Raw genomic sequence first — 23,818 nt, forward strand, 5'->3', positions numbered from 1 at the left:
CTATTACAGCCGTAAAAAATCTATTGTTGACGATTTTGAATAGCAGTAAAATTTAGCTTCTTGGTTATTACAGCAGCTTTAAAAATTACGTTCGTTTTATTTTTTAAATTGCTTTATCATTAACTGTACCGTTGAGAGCGGCATCTTTTGGTTTAGTACAAATAATATCTCTGAATCACTTTCGTTAGCAGGAACATGATACTAGCAGTAGTTTCATTTTACATTTACAAGTTTCTTAAAACAATTGTTGAGCTGGCTAACGTGCGAGTTTCTAATTTCAATTTCTTGTTCCAGCATTCTGTTATGTTTCGTAAAAAAGTAGTCTTGATTATCCCGACCTGTCAATCAGACGTAGAATGGTCGGTACACTGGTTAAGCGAGACTAATTTCAAAACAAGGGCACGTAACCTATCTTTTACTCAAAAGTGTCTGGATGTTATGGACGAAACTTGAAACTAGTTTCAGTCTATTATTTATAGATGATTAAATGATCATAGCTTATTAAGTACATCATGATCGTTTATTTAGTGACTATAATTGTGTAAAACTGATTTAAGGCTTGGTATATATATAAATATTGTGGCGTAATTGTCGAGATATTAGCAGATATTTATTTATGGTGGGTCACCCTACAATCAAATTCATGTAAAACGATATCTCCTAAGGATATATCGCAGTAGATTATGAAATTTATCACACAAGCGATGTCTACTGTAGAATATATTATTGGGTGATAAAATGACATTAATCACTTGCTGAAAAATCAGTTTCAGCTAAACCTGATGTACCGTTTAATACCAACTCATCAGCGACACGTCATGACAGTATCTGTATTACATGGACACCAGGATTTGATGGTGGAGATCAACAGGAATTTATTGTTCAACATTCAGTAGATAATAAAACCTGGACTAGTTCTACACCTCTACCAGAATCTAAACCTGATTATTGTATAGAGAATCTACAAGCTGATACACCATATTATATTAGAGTTATAGCTAAAAATAATTATGGTGATAGTCAACCAGTTTATCTGATATCATCCGATGGTTCTTCTACAATACGCACTTTAAAGATAGGTAGGAAGACTAGATACAGAACAAACTATATTATATATAATCATTGATTAAATGTTTAATTATAATCAAAGTTTAAACATGAATTTTAATCGTTGATTACAAAAAATTATAGTCAAAGATTAGCTAATCTGACTTTTGAGAATACCAAACTTAGTCAACCACTAATCTCTAACTAGCTAGTTACTGATTAGACCTAATCACAGATTATTTTAGACACTGTTCGAAAATATGGGCCTAAGTAACTAAACTATAATTTCATGTTCACCGGAAAAATGGACAGTTTTTCAAATACTCACAATACCAAGGTATTTTATCCAAAATTAAATAGTCTCGTACAATGTCCTTTTATTTTTACTATTATAAAATCCTTATATTAACATAAATCCTTATATTAACACAAATCCTTATATTTCAGTAGACTCACCAGGACCAGGATCTAACTGGGGATTAATAGGTGGAATTATTGGAGGAGTTGTGGCAGCCATTCTGGTTGTTGTAGTTGTGGTTGTCCTTATCAAAAGACACAGAAAACAAAGTAAGTTTATCATGAAATCCAGTATATACGTTTTGAATTCCCAAATGTGGATAATGCTAATCATCTGGATTCTCACATTAGGGATTAACTTACAAATCATATAATTGTAGACGAACAAGTGCTAATTCAAATGGTATGTTAAGCTATATGATTCCACCACCAAGAAGAACTTTTATACCCACCAAATTGGAAATAAAGGAAAGAACCTGATATATTGTAATTAATGGTTAACATATTGAAAAACATTACAAAGGAATGCAAAAACTGCTAACATTTAGACATTACGTTTGTTGATGTCCAGGCTGCAATTTATAAATTAGTATGTAGCTATATAGTACACTGTCTGTGTATGCTTATGTTACAGATGACGATACAGAAAACAGACACAACGTGTAAGTAGTAGTTTTGTTTATACCAACACATTATATTATACACATTGCACATAACCTATACGCTTTCTTGTAGTTGAGAGACAACTCGTGTATCTTCAGAAGTTGCAGAATTCTGACACTGCAGTGTCATGACCAAGCCTCCTACCACATAATAATGCTTTCAAGTCTTCAACGATAACCAAAGATGATTCTAAAAAGGTTTACAGTGTGTTTTTCCGCTATGTCAATAGTTTGATAATTTGGTAGTCCATATCAATAAGCGGGTATCTACAAACATATATTATTATGTAATGCATGACGTTTGAATATATATGCCCGATAAATATTGTTTATTTCTACTTTTTGCATCCAGACGGATTATTTTATGGGGTAAGTTGTATTTTGTGTAAATGCAGTAACCAATCATGTAATTATGTTTTGTAATAATATCATGACCGCTGCTTAATATTGGTTGCAAACTCGTAAACAAGTTTTATTAGACAGAACATTACATGATATGCTACATGAATAGATAAATGAAATGGGGTTTAACGTCCTACTGTTCTGCTCCGAAGTGGGCTAATGAAGACTGGCATACGCTATACAGTGTGCTATGAGGTGAATTTTGCCCGGACAGCGACACTACGGTTTACTCTTATATATTTTACGTGCACGCCAATACGTACATGGGACCTCGGTTTTTCGTCCAATCCGAACGACTAGACAGCTGTTCTTGTCTGGCCCCCCCGTCCTGCATCACTGACATAGTGGGGAACAACGCCGGAAAATCTGGATGAACTTTCTCGGCCAATGGAAGGATTGAACAGCCGACCTCCAGGCTAGCGAGCCAGCGTCTTACCCACTTAGCCACCGTCATTTGGCCCCCCTTTGTTTAATCAAACTTCCCGGCGGAATGTACCGCCAGTGACGTAAAATATCTTTCTGGCCAAATGTGGAAATCTATCTCCATGTTAGGAATTAGTACCTTGGTCTCCCATCTCCATATTAGACATGAATTCTATGCATAATTCTCACATAAGTTAACCATGCTAATAACTCACTCATCCCATAGAGGCATAAACGAGACTAGAACAGATACTATTCATTTCGAAAAGACTATGACTTTGGTTCCAGTTTCATCAAGTCTTGTGCTAATTTCTATTATCCTAGCACAGTGAAGTTCAAGGTTTGCTTTGAATGACATTTTTCATTCAATATCAAGATGATACGCACAGACAGATAATAGCTAATTAACTTTTGTTGTACTTTGATATATAATTAATAATTCAAAATTCTTATTTTAGGCCCCTGGTAGAAGTTCCAAGTAGACAGCCAGGGAGAATGAGTAAATATTCTTTCTTTTTGTTCATAAAGCTTTTAATACCCTATCTATAACAACCGTTGATGTGGCCAATTCCAAATGTTAATGCCTGAACAACCTCCTAAAGACTTATTTCAGGATAAAGGACCTAAATATCGGTCAACATTCTGTGCATTACCCAATAGTTCATGTTATATACTTCCAGTAGAATGATTTGAGATTTTAGAGCCCCTGTGACCAAGGTAGAAAAACCGGATCAACAAACTTACTTTAAATTGTGCAAAACACTGCAGCAAGGATCGTCTGCAGATCAGACAGAAACTGTCTTATTACACATGTGTTACACTGGCTACCAATCACTCACAAAATTCATTTTCAACACCTTGTATGGACGACAAATCTTAAAACGGAACAGCACGCGGATATGTGGGCTCAATGCTACCGGAATATATCCCCAAACGCACCCAAAGGTCACAAAATTACCGCTTTCTAACGCAACGTTTAAAATCTCATATGTTTAAATCCTATTATATACAGTGAACTATAAAACTGAAGAGCCTATACAACCTGTGCCATGAGCATACCATATAAACGGAATGTGCACAATATAAATAATCATTATTAAGCTTTCATATTTTATATGAAAGCTTATTGTTTTTGTTAAGATTATTATTATTAAGCTTTATATTTTATATGAAAGCTTATTGTTTTTGTTAAGATTATTATTATTATTTTTTTTTGTGCACTTTTGCAAATCGGATCTCTCAGAATCTAACCATAGGATCTTTCTGAAACTCTGACCTACCCCCGCCAAAAATGGGTAGTAGATTTTGATTGAATATATTTTCAAAACTTTTCACGAATCCGAAATCACCGAATTTTACGAACGAAGAAATTGACTTACATACCCATAACTCTGTGACTATGTGACCTATTTTACTAATTCTTTTTTCTTTGAGATTCTTGAAGTATTTACTTTAAATCTGCTATTTCGGATTTTCGAATTTCGAAAATTACGTCGTTGACATTTCATCCCGGAAGTAAAACAGAATTGACAACTTCTTTAATATTGGTACGATTTTCATGAAATTTGGAATCTATGTAGATCTCATTGACCCAACTTCAACGATACCATTAAAAATTCCATAACTTATCTCCCCTTAGAGAAATAAAGGATTAAAGTTTTCCCAAAAATTGACTAAATATAGGTCAGATTGCCTTGATTTTTTTTTCTGTACTAGCTACGACACTTCTGATTCGTTAACAAAAATTGGAGTTTGTAGCCCAATCTGGAAGTGCCACCATCGTGAAATATCGCTAAGGTCTTTTTTGATATTTTACTTACAGACAAGGGAATTATATTTTTCGAATCCTTGAAGGAAATCCCGTAAAATGTAGCAAGTAGAATTTTGATTTCTGGCAAATGATGGACGCCATTTTGAATTGAAAATGAAAAATAGTGAAAAATCCACATTAATAGGCTTGAAAACATACACAATTGGTCGTGGCTTAGAGAATCTGTCTCCTATTACCGAAATTAATACATTTCAGGATAGCCAGGCTCATGATCGAATGTTTGGTATTTGAAAATTTTAAAAAATTGGAATTTCCCCTCTGATGTTTTCTTGTCGACAAGGATGTTTTCGCGTGTACGCGCGCGCACATCAACTTGACACTCACCAGGTACCTGGCCTATGGTCCCAAGCACAATTCCAAAAAATAAATTTTTGGGCCAGACCAATGGGGGGCAAGCGGTGGCTATGTTCCCGGGGGTACATAAAGTTAAACAAAAAATAGAGATGGAACTAGGTGTTCGATTTTAATTTTGAGACCATTTTTTAATGACCCGAGCTCGGAAATGGGGGGGGGGGGGGTACCCGAAGTTTCGAAGAGATGGGACCATTTTTTTAAAAATAAATCCACCATAACAACGTATTTAGCTGCTTTTGAGTTCGCGCATGTGCTACGCTGGAACCAAAGGTAGCATGAGTACCAAATTCCGGCGAGGAACTTTTCACGTTGATACCTAGGCGATACCTGCATTCCTTCAAGTCGTTTGTTCTTGGCACGACTCCAGGTCACTTTTTTTTCAAAGTCCAATTACGGCTTCTATAAGGAGAAAAAAGTCGAATTTCGCCACGACACCGGTACCGATCGTCCGAAAACCATGAAATTTGGACACAATACGCCCATTACCACCCGGACTCTGTGCTTTACTCCCATTTTGATCCGATTAAAAAAAAAGTTTTAGCAAAAAAAAAAAAAGAAACGATTTTCGGAATTTAATATTAGTTTTAATTAATTTTGAAATTGTAAATGCACAGGGATTTTATCGCCTCTTCCCTATGTGATAGGTATTAGTACTATACACATTATCCTTAAAAGACAATTTTTTAAAATGACCGGAACGATGTTTGCGACACTAAAATCCGAAATCGCCTTTTTTGACCTTTTTTGACTGCTGAGGCACCCTTCCGGTGGTCAAAATCTCTGGAATTTCTAGCGGTTGGCTGCGCCGCGATGATATTTATCACATATTAAAAGGAGAAAATGCTCAGATATCAAGAACAATAAAAAATCGATAAAATACGGCAATTTATTAAGCAAAAAAACATTGATGGGTGGGGGTGGGCTTCGAATTTATTTTCAACGTTCTCGGAATCCCACACTCTTTATTTTAAATATGTGATATTTAGAAACCCACGGTACATTATGTGCAAATTTGAAGGCAATCGGACCACCGGAACGATGCCTGTGCATTGAAAATCAACCCCGGTTGCAAAAGTTCTCCAACACTTGTTATTGTATTATGGCCGCCATCTTAGATCCACCCGACCTCACGGAAGCACCCGAAATCCCCCAAACCACTCCGAAATCCACCCAAAATCCACCGCAACTTCTTTTGACTTTGCGCATGCGCCACGCTGGACTACCAAATTCCGCGAGGAACTTTTCACGTTGGTACATAGGTGCCCTGAAAATTTCAAGGCGATACCTGCATTCGTTCAGGTCCTTTGTTCTTGACACGGTTCCTGCCGTTCGTCAATTTACGGCTAGACATGGGAGTTACATTTTCTGAATCCTTGAAGGAATGCCTAAAAATCTATCGGATTAGAATTTTGATTTAGGTCAATTGATGGTCACCATTTTGAACTGAATATGAGAAAAAGTGAAAAATCGACGATAACGGACATGAAAATGAAAACAATAGGCCGTAGTTTGAAGAATACGTCTCCTATTTTGAAAATGAATACATTTGTGGATAGCCGGGATCAGGGTCCAATTTATAGTATTTGAAAATGTCACAATTTCGAATTTTGCCTTTGACGTTTTTCGTGCCGACAGAGTTGTTTACGAGTGAAAAATCGCATTAACGTCGCCAGTTTTTGACCGATTTTAATTGTTTTTTTTTATCTTGTTGAGATTCTATATATGACCCTTGACATGTGACAGCAAATATGAAAGCTTTCATATCTGCTTAGCAGATCTAGTTCTTCTTCTTCTTATTATTATTATTATTTAATCGTAGTAATAGATGAGGTGGTGAACTACATCAGTGCTGATGAAATTAAGAAAGATGAAACTGCAAACTATGCACAAGTAAACAAAGACAATAAACCAACAGAAATAAAACCGAATCCAGAATCTCTTTATGCAACTGTAAATAAAACTAAGAACGGTAAGAGGATGAGCTTTAGATTCATCACTAATAATGTAGTAATTGATGGATAAAAGATGTATGACGATAGATACTGTAATTATTTATGAATAAACCCATAACTTGCTTCAGCAAATTGGAATCGCCCCTCTAATATTACCAGTGACGGCAGTTTTGTTAATACATTTTAGAAGTAAATCTGTAATTTTATGGGGAAATAAATACACAAAGCTGTGAAATTACGGTATTAGTACAGGCAGTAAAAACCTAAATCTGATGAAATCAAGTATTTAAAAATCAACTGCCATGTAGAAATACAGTAAATATTACTGACAGTCCCAGTACACACAGCATCATATAATATACCCTCAAACACAATTTTGACACATTATATATGGTATCTATTTTCACTGCTCCCATAATTACCTGTATTTAGCTGTCAAAATGGAGAACACCGAATGCAGTACCTTTATTTGAAAAAGTTTAGGCCAAAGTAAATATATTTATGATGACATGACAAAAACATTAAGTGACAATGCTCCTTCGTATAGTGCATACAGTGGTGTGCTGAATTTATAAGGGGAAAGGTCCGATCGCATTTTTGAAGTAACCATCCACGTTCTGGACAAAATAATACAGGACAGGCGAGTAACTGTTAGCACATAACATTAGCAAAACCAGGGGCGGATCTAGGAATTTTGAAAAGGGGGAGCGCTGCAAAATGAAGGCATTGACCGCGCAGACGGGGCACGCCGCTGAGGGGGGGGGGTCCCCAAGAAAATTATTCGTCATTTCCTTGCATCTGTAGCCATTCCAAGAGCTATTTCCCAGACTGGTGTGTTTGAGTCCATGGTTTGAGTCATTTGGGATCCCTACAACGGGTTGGGAACGGACATATTTGAGTCTGAGAAAAGGCACTTTCAGCAGTAAAAAAGGGCACTGTCGAAAATTAGGGGGGACATGGACACGTGGACAAATACTTTCTAAGAAATTCCAGTAATGATACTAATCTACCGTTTGATCACGGACGGAAACTGACACTATTAAAATAATACCTGCATATAATAGGTTATGTGCCTATTTTCATTTCTTCGATTTTTAGACGTTGGGCTCGGCACCTTGATAATCGGGCGTAAATACTGTGTATATCCCAACACTATAACCATTGTATTTCAGATGAAACAACGGAGTCTACCAAACCTGATGTCAAACCTAACCCACATGATAGCAAACCGAACAAAACGGATACCAAACCGAAAACAACTGATGTCAAACCTAAAATAACAAATACCAAACCTAAAGTACGGAATGGTAAAAACAAACAGCCAACAAACGACAAATCAAAAGGTAATAATTGATATATATATATATTTATTATGGTATAAATTTTTAAACTTCGAATCGTCAACGTAGATTCGCTTCCTGAAGTCAAAAATATCTAACTAAAAATATATGTCTTGATTCGTAAACAATAATAGAATATCGTTGCTATCATGGTAGATGTGAATTGAAGCAGAGCATGATGGGGTATTATGTGGTTGCAACTGTTGTATTATACAGGAGAGGTTTGGCAGGCGACAAATCTAGCCAAACTATTAAAAATGCTTGAAATTATGTATCTGCCCATTACGGGAAGTAATTACCCGAGAACAACTAAGATAGTTGCGAATTATGGATACTCGTTGCACAAAAGAAAAGACAAAAAAGAATGCCTTTTTATTTGGGGTTGGGGGGGGGGGCATTTTCTAATTTATCTAGTTATAGGAACGTAGAGGACTCAATATTCGAAATTTAGAGATCAAATAGGTGACTGGGTACATTACATGTTATTATGTTCTATAAATAATGTGAATCATATTATCATACCTGTGAAATTATGTAGCAGTGATGTTATGATATATATAAACATAAATTAGATATACAATGTATTCGGTTTCCCCGATTTTCACTTTCATTTTACCAATGTGAGATTGTGGATGGGTTTATTTACACAACGTAAACTCCAAAGTAGTGTTCATTGGCACGTAGTTAATTATGCAACCGACGGCTATTTTTGCTGCAGTAAAAGACGTTTCAATTATTGATTAAACATCCTAGAAATCCGTACTCAAATGGGGTAACTATTTAATATAGAGTATTTTAAAATAATTGATATTTTGCAGGAGAGGCTTATGAAAATGTGGGTATATTTGGTGACATCAATGGTATTAATACAAATGAATATGAAAACCATTCAATTAAGGTAGATAATTTGAAACTGTACATGATGCCTCCGTGAGTAATGCTCACCGACCAGAAGGTCCCGGGTTCTTTTATTTCCAAGCATGGTTTCTCCTTGTCAGTGTTGCAAGGGGGCGCGCGCTGTCAAGGAACAGCATCTAGTCGTTGGGATGAGACCCCGTATTAACATGCACTTTAAGGAACCATTGACAGGTAGATATTGGTGACGAATAGGCGGAAACGCCACGATCTATACACAATGTCTCTCATTGCACACCTGCATTGCTCATTAGGGCAGTTGGTGCATAACAGTACAATATTTGTGATAGACTAGGGTAAAGGGATTCCAAATTTGATATCTTTAACCTATTCTACCACAAAAATAAAAAGCCGTGGTTGATCGTAAATGTTGAATTAACTTAACTCTAATTCTAAAGCACACCAACTACCGATAGGAAACGGGGACCTTGTTATATGTTATATACATAACGATATTGACAGTAGCTATCGGGGTCAGTTGAATCTTATTATGGAACCGAATTGTTGACCTATTAAGAGAAAACAGGGTGACTAGTAATCACCACCCCGCGCCTTTGCACTTGTTGGGGAGGCACAAGGAAAAACAACTTCTTGGAATATCAATAGGAGTTGTCAGAAGATTCATACTCTGATCACAGGGTCATTACTCCCTGTAAGGTGTGCACAACAACATATGCCTACCTCAATCAGCTGCTGTATGTTAAACAATAAAATTATAAATCAGAAAATAAAATACTATATAATAAGTTGATGTTTGTACAAATGGTCAAAAGATTTCATGATCGAACGGTTAGTTAAATATGCCGCGGAAACGAAATCAGGACAGAAGTACGGTCATGAGAAAATAAAATAATAAGTTGATGTATAGTCCGATCCTTAATGTAAATCCGTCGGCTTTTCGGTAGCAATTGTGGAATAAGCTTTATTTTGAAGGTTTCGATTTTTAATGACAAAAAAACAAAAACAATGTTGACATTTTTTGGAGTACGTCTTCATCGTATGGGAGGCCATTATGTGAGGGTAGCCGTTTTCGATAATATTCCAACTTATTTTTTTTTATTTTCACCCTATAATCTTATCGACATATCAACTGTGATTTGGCACTGTAGTAGTATTTACAGGGGTCATGAATATATTTCAAATTTTTTCCCATCACTTCACGAAGATATTTCCAAGATGGCGGCCAGATTCCACTTTTTCTGGCCGCCGTACGGTGCCTGCAGCGCGTTAAGGACGCCACCCCGGTCTGACGGGGGCATTACAACTTTCCAGGTTAGATCGCAGAGACTTGGTGTTTGTTTTGGACATGCTTAAAACAAACGCGGTAACTAGGCGATCATTTACGACCATGGAGACCACAGCGCAATATCTGGCGTTTCCACCACGCTTTTACTGCGCTTATAGCGATCTTGACGCGCTCTGCGACCATTTTCCGTCGCCGTAGCGTCGCAGTAAGGACGCCACCCCAGTCTGTCGGGGGTATTAGTAGTAGTGTTTGGTATCAGTATATATGATTTCGGGGTCGTAGATTCACTTTCGGACATTTACAACCTTGTAAATTGATCACATGGTCACATACTTAGCATATTTCCAAGATGGCAGCCATTTTTGGCGGGAATTTGGACATGCCCAGATTTTGATTAAGTAGTAGTGTTTGGTGTCAATATAATATATCTGTTTACAGGGGCGCTGATTTCATTTCTGAAATTTACAACTATGTAAAATGATCACATGTTCACATATTTAGCATATTGTCAGAATGGGGTACGTTCTCACCACACTCCCGCGTACCAGGCGAAAGCTGCCTTTTCGCAGCGCCTATAGTGACTTCGCCGTGCTCACTTCGTCCTCATTCACTTTCAAAGCAGAGAACAAACAAACGTCAAGCAATCAAGAACATTTTTTAGTTTCTTGATGTTTTCTCTGATGGACGAGGCTCATTACCAAAATATCTCGCGGGGATTTTATGGACTTCACAGCCAGGAGGGCCGATCTGGGTGATTTTTTTACCAATGTTGCCATTTTTCAGGTCATTTTTGGTCAATTTTCAGACACCTTTTGTAGCGAGTCTAGGGTTTGGATGGAAATGTTGGTGGTTGGTGATGTTAGTGGGGGGTTAGTGTGAGGACCATAAAGTCGCATTTATTCTCTGGGAGTAATGACCAGCAAAATTTTAACATATGGCGACTAAAACAGAAAATATACACCTGCGAAAATTAGCTCTATTTTCTATGATGCGGGGGTAGGTCAAAATATCGAAATGGTTTTATGCACAGCTCGACACCCGCTATCGATATAAAAAATAAAATGTCTGTCACCTCTCTTCAATCAATGTAATTTATGCTGATGACACCCAACTGTACATCGTCTGTGGCTCGCGCACTGACACTTCTTGTACTGTCCATGTTGAGGCCTGTGTGGATGAGATTCGTCATTGGATGCGCGCAAATATGAAAGCATTGAATGACGACAAAACCGAACTTGTTTGGTTCTCATCTAAGTACAAGAAGGCTGCTGGGGTCTCGGGTGGTGTCCGGTGGGTGACATCACAGTTCATTCTTCCGAAACCGTTCGTGATTTGGGTGTAATGATTGATTCATGCGGTACCTTGGAGACTCACGTTGCCAGTCTGTGTAGGTCGGCATCCCATGCTCTGTGGCGAATAGGAAAACTTCGTAAGATATTGGACCTGCAGGCGACTGAAAAATTGATCCATGATTTTATGACATCTCGTTTAGATTATTGCAATAGTCTGCTTTTTGGCCTTTCTTCTAAGCAGATCAAGAAACTTCAACTTATTCAAAATTCTGCGGCTCGACTCGTGACCAGAACCAAAATGCGTGAACATATCACTCCTGTTCTGTACAGTCTTCATTGGCTCAGAGTCGATGCCCGTATCATCTTCAAAATTCTGTGCATCACATTCAAGGCAATACATGGAGGTGCACCGGCCTACCTGACCGAGCTCGTTGTAAGTAAAACATCCTTCTCCATCTTTAGAACATTACATAGCAATAAGTGAATTGAGAACCGAATGGTGGCCGATTTAATAATAATAATAATAATAATAATAATAATCGTTTTCTGTAGCGCTGAACATTCAGTCAGTCTGACTGCTCTGTGGCCCTTTACAATGTAGATATGATTATAAAAAACAAAACAAGCATACATGTATATACAAATAAACAAAAGAATACAAAGGAATAGTTACAATATACAAATGGAAAGTGAAGCATTTAAATTATTGTTTAAAAGTTTGGGTAACAAACAGAGTTTTTAAACGTCGTTTAAATATAGCTAAGTTTGGACTATTTTGGACTTCCAGAGGCAATTTGTTCCACTCTTTTGGTGCTGCGTACGCAAAAGCTCTCTCACCAAATTTTGACTTCTGTGCTGGGCATACAAGTTGTTTTTTATGAGATGGACGTAAGGAACGAGAAGGTGCATATTGTTTAATCAAATCGGATAAATAGGATGGTGCAAAAGGATCGTTTAAACAGTTGAAAGTGATTGTGTTAATTTTGAAAATGATGCGTTGATTAACCGGTAGCCAATGTAACTGTTTTAGAACAGGTGTAATATGATCAGATGGTTTGGTGAGAGATACAATTCGAGCTGCTTTATTCTTGATTTTTTGTAGCTGACTTACAAGAGTTTTAGGAAGAGAATACAATAATGAATTACAATAATCTAAAGATGACATAACAAAAGCGTTTATTAACATTTTAGTGGCATCAAGGTCAATATAGGATCGAATTTTGCCAATGTTATACAGGTGAAAGTTCGCCTTTTTGCACAGTCTTGATACATGGGTTTTCATATCTAAGGACGAGTCAAAGAACACACCAAGATTTCTGACACAGTTGGATGGGGTTATTGCTGTGCTTCCAATAGTCACATGGTTGATGTCAATGTTCTTGTTATTCCCGATTATTATATTTTCTGTCTTGTCATCGTTCAATTTCAAAAAATTGCAGTGCATCCACATTCTAATTCGGTCAATGCATGCTTCCAGTTCTGATGTAGTGGTATCTGGTGAAGGATCAAGTTCAACATATAATTGGGTATCATCCGCATAGAGGTGGTAATTAAGACCCATCTCATGGATGATATCGCCAATGGGTGCAGTGTATGCTGTGAACAAAATCGGTCCCAATACGGATCCCTGGGGAACACCAAAGTCAAGAACTTTAGGCATTGATTGACAATACTCTGCTGTCTTCCACTCAGATAGGACTCAAACCACTTCAGTGCATCTCCGGATATACCATATCGAGTTTCAAGTCTCCCGAGTAAGATTGATTGATCTATCGTATCAAATGCCGCACTCAAGTCCAATAAAACTAGCGACACTGGTTTCATCTGATCCAAGCTACATACGATATCATTGTGAACACGAATAAAACTAGCGACACTGGTTTCTTCTGATCCAAGCTACATACGATATCATTGTGAACACGAAGTAAGGCGGATTCCGTACTGTGCCGTTTTTTGTATGCTGATTGAAATTTTTCTTAGAGATTGTTTTCACACAAATGATATTTAAAACGATTAAGGACAATTTTTTCTATAGTTTTCGAAATGAAAGATAAATTCGACACAGGTCGATAATTTTTTAGCACATTAGGATCAAGGGTTGATTTTGTAATGAGGGGTGTCACATGGGCTGTTTTAAGCGTTTCACAAACTTCTGCGCCTACTAAAGACGTGTTCACGATTTGGGTGATCACTGGAATTAACTCCACTTCAGACTTCTTTAGTATCCATGTTGGCAGAGGATCGAGGGAACATGATTTTGAGGCTGATCTCTGAATTGTTTCTCTTATCTCATCTTCTGTTGCTAGACAAAAGCTCTCAAGCGTTCAACCTTCAAACTTTTTCTCATTGAATATGTTTGTTGGTTTATTTACACTGAGTCCTTGTCGAATGGTAGAGACTTTGTCGTGGAAAAATTCAGAAAATTGATCTGATAGGCTAGCATCATTTTGAACCGATGGCAGAACCTTTACTTCTCTTGGTTTTAGCAGACTGTTTGTAATTTTGTAGACTTCACGTGGATTATGCTTGTTTGATAACAGGCAGTCCTTAGTGAAGGATCGTTTAGCCAATTCAATTAAATTATTAGTGGTAGTTCGAGCCTTATTGTAAATTTGTCTGTGAATTTCCAGATTGGTTTTTCTCCATGTTTTCTCGGCCTTCCTGCGTTTAACCTTATGATCACGTATTTCGTCAGTGAACCATTGTTTATTAGGCCGAATAATGATTTCTTTTGTTTTCAGTGGGGCATGTTTTTCCAGTATTTTGGAAAGAACGTCATTATAAAGATCCACTTTTTGGTGGGTATCCGGCTTGGTGGCAATGGTACTCAGAAGTAATGAATTATTAATATCACTTCTAAATTTATCGATAGAAATGTTTTTTGTTTTTCTGAAACTTATTGTCCTCTTTATTGGTTCAGGTTTAGGAAATGAAAGATGGCAGAATAAACTGTAGTGATCAGATATCTGATGATCAACAACATCACATGCTTTAATAATGGAATCATGTTCTCTCGTTATCACGAGATCAAGAATATGATTATGTCTATGGGTTGGCACATCCACATGCTGTTTTAAACTAAATGCGTCTAACAATAGTAAAAATTTCTTAATGTTCGAATCATTGGCTTTATCAACATGAAGATTGAAATCTCCAAGAATTAGTAAATGTCCAGGTCTAGTATTCAGATTATTGACTAGTTCATGATCAGTAAATTCTGTCAGGAAATCCACAACACGTGTTGAAGGAGGGCGATATACTGACACTATTCTTACATGATTCTTGCCAAGGAGTACGTTTAATTGTAGTATTTCAAAAGTTGAAAATATGTTTTTTGTACTTACTCGGGAAACTTTTACAGACTTTTTGAAGAAACAAGCAATTCCACCTCCTTTAGAATGTTTTCTATTTTCAAATATTGAGTCAAAGTTGGTAGGAACTAATTTGTGTCTTCATTGCGAATCCACGACTCAGTTGCAATAAATAAATCCACATCATTATCAACAACATATTCATTTAGTTCATCAGTTTTATTTCGGACAGACCTGGTATTCAATATACATAAACTAAACTTTTCAGAATTTTTCTCATTTTTCACTTTCTTTGTTGGAGCACTTAGGGTCAGATCAATTAAGTTATTAAAATTAACACTTTGGTGGGTCTTGACAATAGGAACTCTTTCACTAATGACTGTCTTAATTGATCTTTGTTTATTCTTGCCAGCTCTACATCCCCTCGGTCTTAATTGACTGGACAAGAACAATGGTTGTGTTGACGAGTATATCATGTCACTATAGCAAATCTTGGTCCATGAAGAATTTTATTTCACAATAAAGTGAATATGAATAATAAAACTTACCAAAACTACCGTATGAATTAATCTTTTTCTGAATATTTTTCGCGAAAGTTGTTTCTTGTACCGTGATACAGCACCAGTCCAAAAATCACATAAATCCAAATCCTTGTTCACAACAATAATTAGCAAAAACACAGAGCAACATAAAACATGTGCTGCCCATAGGGCACTCTATACAGATTTCTAGACGAAGTGGGATTTTTGATCTTAATTCGTCGATTCTAGATGGAAAGGTGATATGTGCTGCCCATCGCTACCGCCTGGGTCTCAAATGGAATATTCCAAAAGGAATTTAACAATATGCTGTCAATAATGAGGAAATGGACTGTCAAAAGAGCCAAGTTCCTACACCGCCTCAGGTTAGTTCTTCAAATACATGATATGACATAGGGTAAAAAATTCAACTTCATCATAGTATCATTTCCAGAGCCTAAAATGAATCTTGCCAGGCACTGTAAAACTTAATTTGTATATGAAGGCCATTTCTATCAGGGGCCACCTCTCACGATGGACTGGTTGGTATCAGGGACCCCTGCAAATACTTAGAAAATAATTTTATTAAATTATTTTATGTGGTTTGGTTGTTTCAGGTTACTGCTGGAACTGATGACGTCCCTCCCGCTGCTACATCATCTGCAGCTTAATCAATATCAGAACACCGTCCCATTTCCATGCCAAACATGGTCACCATCTTGAAAATATGCAAAATAGATGAACATGTGATCATTTTACACATTTGTACCTGGGTGAAATGGAATCCGTGCCCCTGAAAAGATATATATTGACACCAAAGACGACCACTTAATCAATATCAGCACATCGTTCCATTTTCTCGCCAAAAAATGGCAACCATCTTCGAAATATGCAAAATGGGTCTACATGTAATCATTATACACAGTTGTAACTGGCAGAAATTGAATTTGTGACCCTGAAAATATATTTATTGACACCAAACGCTACGACGTAATCGAAATAAGCACATCGTCCAATTTTCCCGCCAAAAATGGCCGCCATCTTGGAAATATCTTCATGAAGTGATCGAAATATTGTCACGACCCCTGCCAATACTAATACATTGCCAAATCACAGTTGATAAATAGAAAAAAAATAAGTTGGAATATTATCGCAACATGGCTACCCTCAAATAATGGCCTCCCATACTATGAAGACCTACTAAGAAGAAATGTCATTAAGCATCAAAACCTTCAAAATAAAGCTTACTCCACGATTTCTACCCGAAAAGCCGACGGATGAGAATTATGTAACAAACCCAATCGGACTAGTATAATAATATAGAAGTGTTATAAATGTATCTTGAAGAGTTTCTAAAATAATAATTATATTTCCCACACTGCACACTGCATGGCGCATGTCCGTCTTCATTAGCACATAGATTCCAAATTTTATATTAATGAATGAGAGCTTTACCATATTCTATCACAAAAATAAAATCTGGGAACGTCGTAGTATGATCGTTAATGTTACATTAAGTTAACTCTTAATTATAAAGCACACCGACTATCGATAGGAAAGAACCATCGGATCTGTTATTAACATAATGATAATGACAGTAATTTTGGAAAATAATATAATTTGCAAAATTGCAAGCTTAACATAGTACAACTGCCCATGTCTATTAACACCGGGGAAATCACAACCGTATCAAATAAAAACTTCCTGCCAAAAGTTGCGAATGTAAATTTCAGGTATATTTTCTCACTCTCCAGTTTTCGTCTGTGCCAATTCACTGTAATCGTTTAAACTTTGTGTCTCTAATGTTTTTCAACTACCAAAATTTCACCAGCCCAACTAACCATGTTCAGATCAGGAAGAGGGCGGGGTGTTGACAATTTTCATCTTGGTATTAGCCCCATGTGTTAGGCTTACTGACCAAGTGGCAATTAACTAACTGTTGCTAAATTCGGATACTGCTACCGATTGTAGATTAAGTGTAACGAAACTTGGAACATGGAGTTACTAGTAAATTAAACATGTACTAAGGTGTGCCCCCAAAACACTTTAGACCTAACAACTTGGATAAACTGGACACCTCAAGATGAGTGTTCATCCTGTTATTCGTATCAACAAATATGACGTAAGAACAGTTAGTTCATGTTTTTGTGTATTTTGATTATATGGTTTGTATTTGGATTCTTCTCATTAAAGCCTGGTCCTACCGAAACAGTTTATGCCGATCTAGATTTTGATGGCCACCAACCAACTACAACCATACGAGGCCAGGAAGAAGCTGTAGAATATAGTGGTATTGATTATACTAAACGTGGACCAACTCAACCAACACCACCAGATAGTAGTGATGAGGAGGCGGACAATCGAGAGTAAGCAACATGGTTAGCACACCACTCCAACAATATTAGGACTAATACACTATTTTGAATAATAATTCTCTTTTTGATCTAGTTTCTGTGACAACCGATGTTGAAATTAATTTGCATTAAACATTTCGCGTGATGATATGAGTATATATAGTTAATTATTTAACAGAATATCGACAAGTAGATATCGTAGTTCAGAATTTTTACTTTGTTATGAAATGAGATATAAATATCATTTTAAAGTACAACCAGTGTTTTATATTTTAAGTTGTTAAGCAAGTAATATTACACCATAATAATTAAAAATTTGAAAAACGGCAATATTGCTACATTAAAAAGGTATTATGTAAGATTTAGGTAAAGAGTTGACCGTTCTCGTTATAATAGTTCAAAAATATATAATGCAAAATGAATATATTGAAAATCTCAATCAAATTACTTTATTCGGAGTAGTTGATTGTTTATTGTCGTAACCACAGTACTGGTATATTCGAGGCCTAGCCTCGATTCTCTATTTTTGAATGATTTCATTAAATCGCCGAACAGTTCTAATCTAATTTTAAGGAAATACATTTTAACCCTTTAAAATAGGAAAACTGGCCTAAATTGACGACAGTTTATCCAATGTTCGGATCTTTCATTGGTCTTCATTATCTGTCACATCGATTGATTCACTAGTTGTTATAGTAATACCCTTTTACAATTTCTGTGGTCTGGATACACGGTACTCCCTCCTCTCACATTATCCGTATATAGGGTTAGAAGTGATATAAAGTAATGTGTGTGCAAATATTCTGAAATGGAGCAGGTACACTGTTGATCGGTGAGGCTGTTGTAGGTTAAGTATTGTTTTAAATACAAGTTACGTCCTATCCCTGTCAGTAGATGGTAAGGAATTCGGATCTCACAAATCATATTAATGATTATTTAACTGCATCCTCCTGTAATATCATTTGTTTATAAACGCAACGAGGAGAAAAATCTGTGTTATTATAACCTTTCATTTTTCTGCCAAACAAAAAACAAAAAAATAAAAAAAGAAATAAAAAAATAGCTTGTTGCATTTGTATCATGTGACTCCCGTTGTAAAATTTATCAACACAACATATATTGGATATTCAACTAGATTACAGTTATTAATATAACTTGTATAGAGCAGTAACATTCTCATCACATGTATATATTTATGTTTGTTATCACTGATATGTACGGAAGACCATTAGGGTCAATCAAATGAAAACGTAGGACGTAGTAAAATTTCCCTCATAGCACACTGCCCGTCTTCATTAGCCCAATCGGAGTAAAACAGCAAGACGTTAAACCCAATTTCATTTCATTTCATTTGGAGCATGAAAATAACGAATGATATTAATGGGAGCATTATATGAATGTGCCGATTCTGTAACATAAAATAAAGTACGGCGTTGACCTAGTTATTCGATAAATCAGTATATGGCGACCTTGAAATAAATTACTCATGGGCTTCCATCTTGTATTTACAAGATAATTAGATTTTATTTTTCATTTGATTGACCTTAATGGTCTTTCTTAGGTATGTTTATTTTTGACTGTTGAAATGTATATAGATTATTTGTTTAGATAATATACGATTTGAAAGATATATTAGAGTATGATATAAAAATAATACATATTTGTTTGAAATAAATCATAACGTTTTGTATTCCCAAGTTGTAATAATATCCATCAATCATCCAACGTAAATACCGAGATTGAAATTATAAATTAGTAACCACATGCTGTGGTTTATCTTCCTATCTGAATGATTCAAATATCGACGTCTATCAATGTGCAGCTAAAGGAATAATTGCCGACCCAATCAATAATTGTTATCACGAACAATTGTTATGGATCGTACTTCCCATGATATTGTACACGTCATTCCCCCCCCTCACCCCCCCCCCCCACCCAAAAAAACCCAACAAAAACCCCTGCAGTTTTGATAAAAGCCGCTTTTAAATTTCGGGCTCCATATTTCCGCCCAATCAGACACAATGGAGTGTTCTGAGAGATTCCTTGTTGATTAAAATAGTCATGTGACGTGATTCGACCAATGAGGCGCTTCTGGATACCAACACGTAGGCCCTCAGTTCAATACCAAAAGTATCGAAGAAATGTATTATTCACATCGAATCAATGAGGATGAAGGTTCACAAGTCTTGAATACATTCAGATACGATAAATTTAGGATCATTGCTGCAGAGAGTGGCTGAAAAAAAAGACGGAAATGAAAAGGTTATGATCGACTATGATTCCAGATGATGCAGAATCTCAGACCATATTAATCATTTTCATGTAACGCTATGACGAATTTGAAAATAATATCAGGGATAAAGTGTATATACCCAATTGCTAACAGAAGAGATACAAAAATAGATTCTGATTACTAGGATCAGTATTTCATGAAGGGGTTACAGTTAGAAGACCAGAAGCTATTTGCCAAGGTAAGCAGTTAGCTGAAAAATAATGTTTAGAAAGTTTGTTAATAATTTACTAAATCTACGCTAACCACCTAGCCTTAAATATATTTACTAGAGCGAGTTTGTTACCACGTACTTTTTAAATATAGAAAGCTAATTTTGCGAACGATGTTAATTATGTGTTCCACTTGTGTTCATAGTGTAGTAATGTGGAAGGAAAGAATTTGTGCTTTGAAACATCTATGTAAAATAATATTAGGGTTTTGATTAATTATTCTCCATTGTCAAAATATTAGCTATGGTATAAGTTAATTCTGAAACGCAAATTAAAATTGGTTATGAATATTGTGACAATAACAAGACATGGGGCCTAAAGACAAGAATGTAGAAATATGATGGCTAGAACAATAGCGTTATCTTTCATATTATTGATTCTAACTTCATAACCACAGATATAGAAAGTATATGCCGGTTATTTTGATACGTTAACTGAGCTATAGATTAATGAGGATGTTGGTCATTCACATTTTTCTTTGTTATAAAACATATATCATATTTGTTGACCAAATAAGGTAACAATCCCTGGCGATGTTCAGTTTGGGGTGCATGTCCTTTCCATATTTAGAAGTTAGTTATTATCAGTCTTTAGATTAACACCTCGGACAAAGGAATAGGCACCTATAAAATAGGGTGGGGAAATAGCATTCGGCAGAGCTCACTCCGCCGGTCATACCAGCCGTTTAGTTATTTGGGAATAGGAAGAATTGTAACACTCCCAGTTTGTAGAAATAAAGTATTTAAGAAAAAGAACCTGAACTGTAGTTGTAACTTCGTCACGGAAGAAAATACAGCGTGAAGAATGAATATTGAAGATTGACCATCTGATAGTACTACAGTTAGATTTGGAGCCGTATACCAGGACAGATAGTATTAATTATTCTGTGAATATCTCTTTTTTGGTTTTCGCTAAATTCTATCTGAAACAATGGCTGAGGAAATTTTCAGAAATTTATGTACCCAATTGTCAGGCTTGTCTTTTTCAATTTCCACGAATACGGTCGCGAATATAATTGAACCATACAAAGGCGATCCGAAACAATTTAAGAAATGGGTTAAAAATATCGAAAAATATTCTCGCTGCAGTCCCGGAGAATAAGGTTAAGTAAATATCGCTTCAGTCAAGTAGGGGAGTGGTGAGTAATTTTATTCAAAGGCCGATGGTAGCGAATAAAAATGTGACGTGGGATGCATTCAAAACAGAATTAATTAATACTTTCTCAGAAAGTACGAATACCAACAAGCGTTGGCGTTACTACGGAAAATCAAACAAAAATCCGATGAAAATGTACAGGTTTTCGCGGAGAGGATTTTACCCTTAGCCGGTGAAGCCTTTCCAGATTATAGTGGACAGCCGGAATTTGATAGGCAATTGATTAGTTTTTTCGTTGACGGTCTTCAGCAAGAGTACATAAAAACAAAAATATTGCGTGAAGATCCACAAACATTTATCACAACAGTTGAGATGGCTAGACAGGAACAACATACTAGAAAAAGGTTCGCGTTGAGATTAGGAGCGCCGCATACCCAACCAGGTCAGAACAGTAGAGAACATGAACCCATGGATATTGGCCATATAAGACCCCGCACGTGTGGAATTTGTTATCGTCGTGGGATGTATGAAAATTGGTAAAACGTATGTTTCCTTAGATAATGATGCAATAATATCTTCTGTTTTGCGAGTAGCAAACGAAGTAATTTTAGAACCTCAGAGGAAGTATATCATTAACGCAAAATTGAAGAGACATAATTATGACAGTAGGCAGGACATTTTCATGATTGAACAAGCCACTAAAGTGTTTGTAAGTGACGAGCCAGGATTTATGGTGAGTCATTCGGTGTTCAGCATGAAACAGGTTAAACAGTTCGGTAGGTAAAATGATTCCAATTTGTATTGTAAATAGTACAAACAAAACGTTTCGATTAAACAAAGGGTGTGTTATTGGGAACGATATCGCTGAGATTGACAGTACAATGGCGTCAGTAGACCAAGTCTTACAGGAGACTTCACACGTGGCTAATGCCAATTTAAATGAACAATTTGCGAATATTAATGTACCAAATACTGAGCGATTTAAGTTACTTAATCTTTTGAAGGAAAATCATGATTTATTTGCGGTAAGGGACTCAGAGTTAGGACATACAGATACGGTAAAGATGACCATCGATACAGGTGATCATCTCCCGATTAAACAGCAGACGTATCGAACACCATTAACGTCTAGACCTGTTGTTGATGAGGCGATTCACGAGATGTTACGAAATAATATAATAAAAGAAAGCAACAGTCCTTGGTCGTTTCCTATTGTCTTAGTAGATAAGAAAGATGCAACAAAAAGATTGTGCGTTGATTTTCGAAAACTTAATAAAATCACAAAGCCAATGAGCTGGCCTTTGTCCCTCATAGATGATCTGTTGAGTCGATTAGACAATTCGAAATATTTTACAACTTTGGATATGAAATCAGGGTATTGGCAGGTTTCTGGTAGACGAAAAAGATAAAGAGAAGACAGCGTTTGTCTGCCATAGAGGGTTGTTTGAATTTAACGTTATGCCATTTGGAATTAACAATTGTCCAAGTATTTTCTCACATTTGATGGCACGCGTTCTTAAGGGGCTCGAAAATTTTGCAATAGCCTATATTGATAATATACTGATATACTCGCGTTCGAGGCAAGAACATTATGAACATATTAAGATTGTTTTTGATAGGTTAAGACAACATGGACTGAAATTAAAACCATCTAAATGTAATTTTTTTCCAAGAAGAAACAAGATATTTAGGATTTGTGATCACTCCTAAAGGAATTAAAACTGATGAAGATAAAGTTCGTGCGATACAAAATATGGATCAGCCTCGTACTGTAAAAGAAGTTAGGAGTTTTATGGGAATGTGTAGTTATTATAGACGATTTATACCAAATTTTTCGAAAATTGCTGAACCTATAATCAAATTAACAAAAAAAAAATGCAAAGTTTAAATGGACATCTGAATGTCAAACTGCTTTTGAATTTTTAAAAGAAAGTTTAACGACGATTCCATTGTTAGCTTATGCAGATCCAAATTTACCATATATACTTTACACAGACGCGAGTGATTCGGCGATAGGAGCAGGTTTAGTACAGGTACATGAGGATGAAAACAAAGAAAAAGTAGAACCGCCAATTTTCTTTTTATCACACAAACTGTCAAATTCACAAATGAAGTGGAGTGTAGTAGAACGTGAGGCATATGCAATTCATTACGCATTACAAAAGTTGGATTATGATCTACATAATGCTAAATTTACGATACGAACTGATCATAAGTTGTCCCCGAAATTAGGAAGTGTTAGATAAATTTCTATGGGATGTTTGATTTATGAATTGC

General features: G+C 36.2%; 1 long non-coding RNA gene across 1 annotated transcript; it reads left to right on the forward strand.

Moving 5' to 3' along the window:
* The first annotated feature begins 1,500 nt into the window (after window positions 1-1,500).
* On the forward strand, window positions 1,501-19,552 carry LOC130014103 (uncharacterized). Its single transcript, XR_008789080.1, has 6 exons — window positions 1,501-1,614; window positions 1,979-2,006; window positions 3,290-3,330; window positions 6,836-6,985; window positions 9,127-9,206; window positions 17,784-19,552. It is a non-coding gene; the product is annotated as an uncharacterized LOC130014103 (long non-coding RNA).
* Window positions 19,553-23,818: the final 4,266 nt, after the last annotated feature.

This window comes from Patella vulgata, chromosome 8 (assembly GCF_932274485.2).
Source record: "Patella vulgata chromosome 8, xgPatVulg1.2, whole genome shotgun sequence".
Taxonomy (NCBI): Eukaryota; Metazoa; Mollusca; class Gastropoda; family Patellidae; genus Patella; species Patella vulgata.